The following is a 7,457-nucleotide window of genomic DNA, read 5'->3' as shown; positions in this document are numbered from 1 at the left end:
AATAAATACATACTGCAAGCAAAGACCATATGTGGGTGCAGCCCCACATATAAGAACTTGGTCAATGTAGGGGCAACCCTTCATACCAATTGTCACTATCCAGCTCCCCTACTCCCCAGGGAGTTGGTCCCCATTTCGCCTTCACTCCTCATATTAAAAATCGGCCTTGTGCCTAATTTGCTCAGTGGGGGAGCAAATAGATACCCTTTTCTTGGCCTTTTGGCCCAGATTAAAGTGTAGTATCTGTTCTTACTACATGCTGTACTTATGTTTGTACCTTGTGATATAAAGTGGGGGATTACTTTTCTGTATTAATTTAATGTAAAATGATCACCCACTTTACAACCAGTCAGTCTCAAAGTCATTCAAGTCATTCTCCAGATCATTCAAGTTGTTTTTGAAGGATTCCAGATAGTTTTTAAGCATTCAAGTCATTCAATTCATCCTTAAGTTTATTAAAGTCATTCTAAGTCATTTACTTTTTATTTAAGTCATTTCAGCCCATTTTTCGGTCATTTTAGTTTATTTTTAAGAATTTCATGTCAATCCTACATTCACGCAGTCATTCATTACACGAGAGCACGCGACTAATGGCTATCGGCCTTGTTATTTTTTATTTTCCTATTCAAACTTCTTCGTACTTCAATAGTGTTTTGATTGGCCTATGTTTTTAACTGACGTTATTCTGAGTTTTTTTTTCTAAATATTTTCTAATTAATTGTATACGCTTTCTTACTTTTTATGGCTTTGTTCACAGTTTCTTTTTTTTTTTTTCACAATTTTGTTCTTTATCGATAAATCTTTAATTCACAAATTGCCCCGTCTTCGTATGAGTTAATTCTTTTGTATGGAATCCATTACAGCTAAACCCACTATTCTTTTTGTTCTGTAACAATTTTTAGCTTTTGTTAAAAATTCTATTTCACATTTTGTTTTCTATTCATTTTGTTGTTAACGAATTTTACCTTTTTTTTTATTTACTTGTTATTTTGTATTTCTGGCTTTTACTGTAGTCATTTCCCATTGATCTTTAAATCCAAGTCTTTATTTATCTTGCTCTCATACTCGGCTAGGTATTTTATCCTGTGACCCCAAAATCAACAGAGATTAGACCATTCCTGTAATGATCCGGTCCCTGCTGATTTTGCAGTGAAAGTTTAGTTCTGTGCTGCTCTAAGAGGTCCACCATCCCAGGCCTTGCCTTTTTCTCTTTGAGGAGTGATTAGTTTATTGCTAAGCGTCTGAAACGTCTTTACCGATGAATGCCGATTGGGCTGACTAGGCACTTTTTTGCAGGTCAGAGTGTCTCTCCACGAGGGTACTGTCTTCTCAATCTCACTTTCCGATCCTAGTGTCACAGTTTTTTTTTGCAGTGGGAGAAAACTAAATTTTATTTATTTTGAAATGTCTTTTTCCCCTTGTTGACTACGATATGGCGCTGGTTTTGTGTAGTTCTATGACTCCCGCGCTTTGCTTTCTCTTTTTGAAAAGGAGTATTGGTCATTGTCTGAGGCTGGCGACAAAACTACACAAGCAATTATTTTGCTGGCCAGGTTGTTTTTTCTCTTATGCGTTAGATCTTCAGATCCCATCATCTGCTCCTTTTGTCAAATCATCCACTGCGATGGGAGGGAAATAAATAACCTTCAACAAGATGTGTGAACTTTTTTTTTTTGTGTGTGTGTGTGTGTGTGTGTGTGTGTGTGTGTGTGTGTGTGTGTATGTGTGTGTATGCCGATCAGTTGAGCGCTGATTCGATATTTTTTTTTACGGCATCGTTGTAAGAATTACTTCCGTTGCTGTTCCTTATCAGTTTTAAGCAGTACACCCTTGCGGGCTTCGCCCTCTCACTTTAAGAAAAGATTAGTTCATTGCTAATCGCTTAGGGCGGCGCTATCGGACAATATCGACGGGGTTGCATAGGCATCTTTTAGGAGGTGATGGTAAGCAAGAATTCTCTTCCTCTTGTGCGCTGGCTATTCCTGGCCATTTTGTCACATAGAATTTAAGAAGACCCGTCCACGGAAAACTCTTCCGTGGGAAAACACGTCTACAAAAAACTCGTTCACGGAAAAATCTTCCGTGGAAAACACGTCTACAAAAAAACTCGTCCACGGAAAAGTCTTCCGTGGAAAACACGTCTACAAAAACACTCGTCCACGGAAAACTCTTCCGTGGAAAACACGTCTACAAAAAAACTCGTCCACGGAAAACTCTTCCGTGGAAAACACGTCTACAAAAAAACTCGTCCACGGAAAACTCTTCCGTGGAAAACTCGTTTACGGAAAACTCGTCCATGGAAAACTCGTCCGTGGAAAACTCGTCCATTTTTGCTAGACAGGAAAACTGGTCCATTATCGAATAAATATCGATTAAAAACACATTTTATGACCGTTCTGGAAGGACATATCGTTTTTAGAAGAGATTACATCTCCATAATATTTTTACAAAAATATTTTTACTTGTTTTACAAAAGATAAAATCGACTTTTCTAAGTGTTCGTATTCTACCTAGCTTTGTAAGTTTTTAGTTGTTGAGCTTTTTTTAAAGCATTTATTCGGTTAAAAAAAAAAACAAGTGTCGAGTGTTACTTTAGAACAAAAAAAAATGTCCCATATAAGAGGATTACATCTTGGGAGTCTCAATAATCGCACAAAAATAGAAAATTAAAGAAAATACTGGGATAGATATAATATTAAAAAGAACCCCTCCTCCCTTCCAAAAGAAAATAAGTTGTAATACTTTTTAAATATAGTTTAGAGAGGGGGAGAGCTTAAAAAAACTATATCTCCCTCAAAAATAAAACAAGTAACAACAAAAAACTGAAATGAAAAGTTTCTTGAATAATGGAAGTAGATTTTTTTTTTTTTTTTTTTTTTTTTTACAATGAGTTTGTGCATTTGGTATTCGTAAAAACATAATCGAATGAAAAAACAAAACAAAAACTACCGAGACGAATCGACCCCTTCCCCTGTTTTTTTTTTTTTATTATTATTTTAATACTTCCAAAATATCGTTATAAAGAAGAAAACGTAAAGCCTAAACACTAGAAATATAAAAATTGTAGTTAACTTTAAATAATAAGCGAAACATTTTTTTTTTTTTGCGGGAGAGAAGACGTGTGTTGAAAATCTCTCGTAGAGTCATTTTTTATTTTTTTTTTATTTTTAATTAAAAATTGTTTAACTATTAAGAAAAAAAAAGTAATAAAGAAATGTATTTATCAATTTTATCGAAATCTCTACTCCCGTTATTCAACAATCTTTTGAATATCATTTTTTTTGTTGTTGGTATTTTCCATGGACCAGTTTTCCGTAGACGAGTTTTCCGGGTACTGAAATCTTTTCGTTATATTAGGGAAATATGCAAGATGTCGGAATATATGTTGTTCTCTGATCTTTACATTATATATTCTTCCTAGGCCTTCGGGACAAGATCAAAGTGTAGTATCTGTTCCGGCAGATACTGCAAGCTATGACTAGCTATGACTAGCAAAGACCAGATGTGGGGGCAACCCCACATGCCTGACCATTAACCAGCTCCCATTTCCCACCTCTCGGGAGCTGGTCCCCTTTTTCCCTTCCCCCTCCCTTCACTCCTCACATTAAAAATCGGCCTTGTGCCTAATTTGCTCGGTGGGGGAGCAAATAAACACCATCTGTTCCACCAGATGCTGCACTTTAGATAATTTGTGTCAGTCAATGGAGGGGAAACCCTCTATACTGGGACAATTATTATTTTTGGTAACCAGAGTGCCCCCTTTTTGCCTACTTTTAGGGGAGCTGGTTTTCACCTCACATTAAAAACGGCCTTGTGCCTAATTTGCTCAGTGGGGGAGCAAATAAATACCATCTGTTCCGGCAGATACTGCACTTAAGATAATTTGTACCAGTCAATGGAGGGGAAACCCTCTATACTGGGAACCGCCTGGGTTATACCTAGGAGGTCCACCCTCCCAGGCCTTGCCACCGGGCTTTCCGGTGGGGCAAGTTTATTGCTTGCTGCCTGAGGCGCCCCGACCGGGGAATGCCGACGGGGTTACTCAGGCAATTTTTAAAATTGCAGGAGTGCCCCTCCTTTAGGGGAGCCTGCGGGGTTCCCACTTTCCGGCCTTGTGCCACATAATGCTGATGTGGGCAGCATTTAAATAAAAACCCTCTATACTGGGACAATTATTATTTTTGGTAACCAGAGTGCCCCCTTTTTGCCTACTTTTAGGGGAGCTGGTTTTCACCTCACATTAAAAATCGGCCTTGTGCCTAATTTGCTCAGTGGGGGAGCAAATAAATACCATCTGTTCCGGCAGATACTGCACTTAAGATAATTTGTACCAGTCAATGGAGGGGAAACCCTCTATACTGGGACAATTATTATTTTTGATAACCAGAGTGCCCCTTTTTTGCCTACTTTTAGGGGAGCTGGTTTTTACCTCACATTAAAAACGGCCTTGTGCCTAATTTGCTCAGTGGGGGAGCAAATAAATACCATCTGTTCCGGCAGATACATGAAAGTGTAGTATCTGTTCCGGCAGATACTGCAAGCTATGACTAGCAAAGACCAGATGTGGGGGCAACCCCACATGTCTGACCTTTAACCAGCTCCCATTTCCCACCTCTCGGGAGCTGGTCCCCTTTTCCCCTTCCCCCTCCCTTCACTCCTCACATTAAAAATCGGCCTTGTGCCTAATTTGCTCAGTGGGGGAGCAAATAAATACCATCTGTTCCGGCAGATGCTGCACTTAAGATAATTTGTACCAGTCAATGGAGGGGAAGCCCTCTATACTGGGACAATTATTATTTTTGGTAACCAGAGTGTCCCCTTTTTGCCTACTTTTAGGGGAGCTGGTTTTTACCTCACATTAAAAACGGCCTTGTGCCTAATTTGCTCAGTGGGGGAGCAAATAAATACCATCTGTTCCGGCAGATACTGCAAGCAAAGACCATATGTGGGGGCAACTCCACATATAAGACCTTGGTCAATGTAGGGGCAACCCTTCATACCAATTGTCACTATCCAACTCCCCTACTCCCCGGGGAGTTGGTCCCCATTTCCCCTTCACTCCTCACTTAAAAAATCGGCCTTGTGCCTAATTTGCTCGGTGGGGGAGCAAATAAATACCATCTGTTCCGGCAGATACTGCACTTAAGATAATTTGTACCAGTCAATGGAGGGGAAACCCTCTATACTGGGACAATTCTTATTTTTGGTAACCAGAGTGCCCCCTTTTTGCCTACTTTTAGGGGAGCTGGTTTTTACCTCACATTAAAAACGGCCTTGTGCCTAATTTGCTCAGTGGGGGAGCAAATAAATACCATCTGTTCCGGCAGATACTGCAAGCTATGACTAGCTATGACTAGCTATGACTAGCAAAGACCAGATGTGGGGGCAACCCCACATGCCTGACCTTTAACCAGCTCCCATTTCCAACCTCTCGGGAGCTGGTCCCCTTTTTCTCTTCCCCCTCCCTTCACTCTTCACATTAAAAATTGGCCTTGTGCCTAATTTGCTCGGTGGGGGAGCAAATAAATACCATCTGTTCCGGCAGATACTGCAAGCAAAGACCATATGTGTGGGCAACCTCACATATAAGACCTTGGTCAATGTAGGGGCAACCCTTCATACCAATTGTCACTATCCAGCTCCCCTACTCCCCGGGGAGTTGGTCCCCATTTCCCCTTCACTCCTCACATTAAAAATCGGCCTTGTTCCTAATTTGCTCGGTGGGGGAGCAAATAAATACCATCTGTTCCGGCAGATACTGCCAGCAAAGACCATATGTGGGGGCGACCCCACATATAAGACCTTGGTCAATGTAGGGGTAACCCTTTATACCAATTGTCACCATCCAGCTCCCCTACTCCCCGGGGAGTTGTTCCCCATTTCCCCTTCAGTCCTCACATTAAAAATCGGCCTTGTGCCTAATTTGCTCGGTGGGGGAGCAAATAAATACCATCTGTTCCGGCAGATACTGCAAGCTATGACTAGCTATGACTAGCAAAGACCAGATGTGGGGGCAACCCCACATGCCTGACCTTTAACCAGCTCCCATTTCCCACCTCTCGGGAGCTGGTCCCCTTTTTCCCTTCCCCCTTCCCTTCACTCCTCACATTAAAAATTGGCCTTGTGCCTAATTTGCTCGGTGGGGGAGCAAATAAATACCATCTGTTCCGGCAGATGCTGCAAGCTATGACTAGCTATGACTAGCAAAGACCAGATGTGGGGGCAACCCCACATGCCTGACCATTAACCAGCTCCCATTTCCCACCTCTCGGGAGCTGGTCCCCTTTTTCCCTTCCCCCTCCCTTCACTCCTCACATTAAAAATCGGCCTTGTGCCTAATTTGCTCGGTGGGGGAGCAAATAAACACCATCTGTTCCGGCAGATACTGCAAGCTATGACTAGCTATGACTAGCAAAGACCAGATGTGGGGGCAACCCCACATGCCTGACCTTTAACCAGCTCCCATTTCTCACCTCTCGGGAGCTGGTTCCCTTTTCCCCTTCCCCCTCCCTTCACTCCTCACATTAAAAATCGGCCTTGTGCCTAATTTGCTCAGTGGGGGAGCAAATAAATACCATCTGTTCCGGCAGATGCTGCACTTAAGATAATTTGTACCAGTCAATGGAGGGGAAGCCCTCTATACTGGGACAATTATAATTTTTGGTAACCAGAGTGTCCCCTTTTTGCCTACTTTTAGGGGAGCTGGTTTTTACCTCACATTAAAAACGGCCTTGTGCCTAATTTGCTCAGTGGGGGAGCAAATAAATACCATCTGTTCCGGCAGATACTGCAAGCAAAGACCATATGTGGGGGCAACTCCACATATAAGACCTTGGTCAATGTAGGGGCAACCCTTCATACCAATTGTCACTATCCAACTCCCCTACTCCCTGGGGAGTTGGTCCCCATTTCCCCTTCACTCCTCACTTAAAAAATCGGCCTTGTGCCTAATTTGCTCGGTGGGGGAGCAAATAAATACCATCTGTTCCGGCAGATACTGCACTTAAGATAATTTGTACCAGTCAATGGAGGGGAAACCCTCTATACTGGGACAATTATTATTTTTGGTAACCAGAGTGCCCCCTTTTTGCCTACTTTTAGGGGAGCTGGTTTTTACCTCACATTAAAAACGGCCTTGTGCCTAATTTGCTCAGTGGGGGAGCAAATAAATACCATCTGTTCCGGCAGATACTGCAAGCTATGACTAGCTATGACTAGCTATGACTAGCAAAGACCAGATGTGGGGGCAACCCCACATGCCTGACCTTTAACCAGCTCCCATTTCCCACCTCTCGGGAGCTGGTCCCCTTTTTCCCTTCCCCCTCCCTTCACTCCTCACATTAAAAATCGGCCTTGTGCCTAATTTGCTCGGTGGGGGAGCAAATAAACACCATCTGTTCCGGCAGATACTGCAAGCTATGACTAGCTATGACTAGCAAAGACCAGATGTGGGGGCA

General features: G+C 42.2%; 1 pseudogene; it reads left to right on the top strand.

Annotated features, from left to right (window-relative positions):
- The first annotated feature begins 202 nt into the window (after positions 1 to 202).
- LOC145288435 (U2 spliceosomal RNA) lies at positions 203 to 339 on the top strand (annotated as a pseudogene).
- The last annotated feature ends 7,118 nt before the right edge of the window (positions 340 to 7,457 follow it).

This window comes from Euprymna scolopes, chromosome 11 (assembly GCF_053919585.1).
Source record: "Euprymna scolopes isolate OS-2025 chromosome 11, ASM5391958v1, whole genome shotgun sequence".
Lineage (NCBI taxonomy): Eukaryota > Metazoa > Mollusca > Cephalopoda > Sepiida > Sepiolidae > Euprymna > Euprymna scolopes.
The sequence above is the reverse complement of the archived record's forward strand: the minus strand, read 5'-3'. Positions and strand labels throughout refer to the sequence as shown.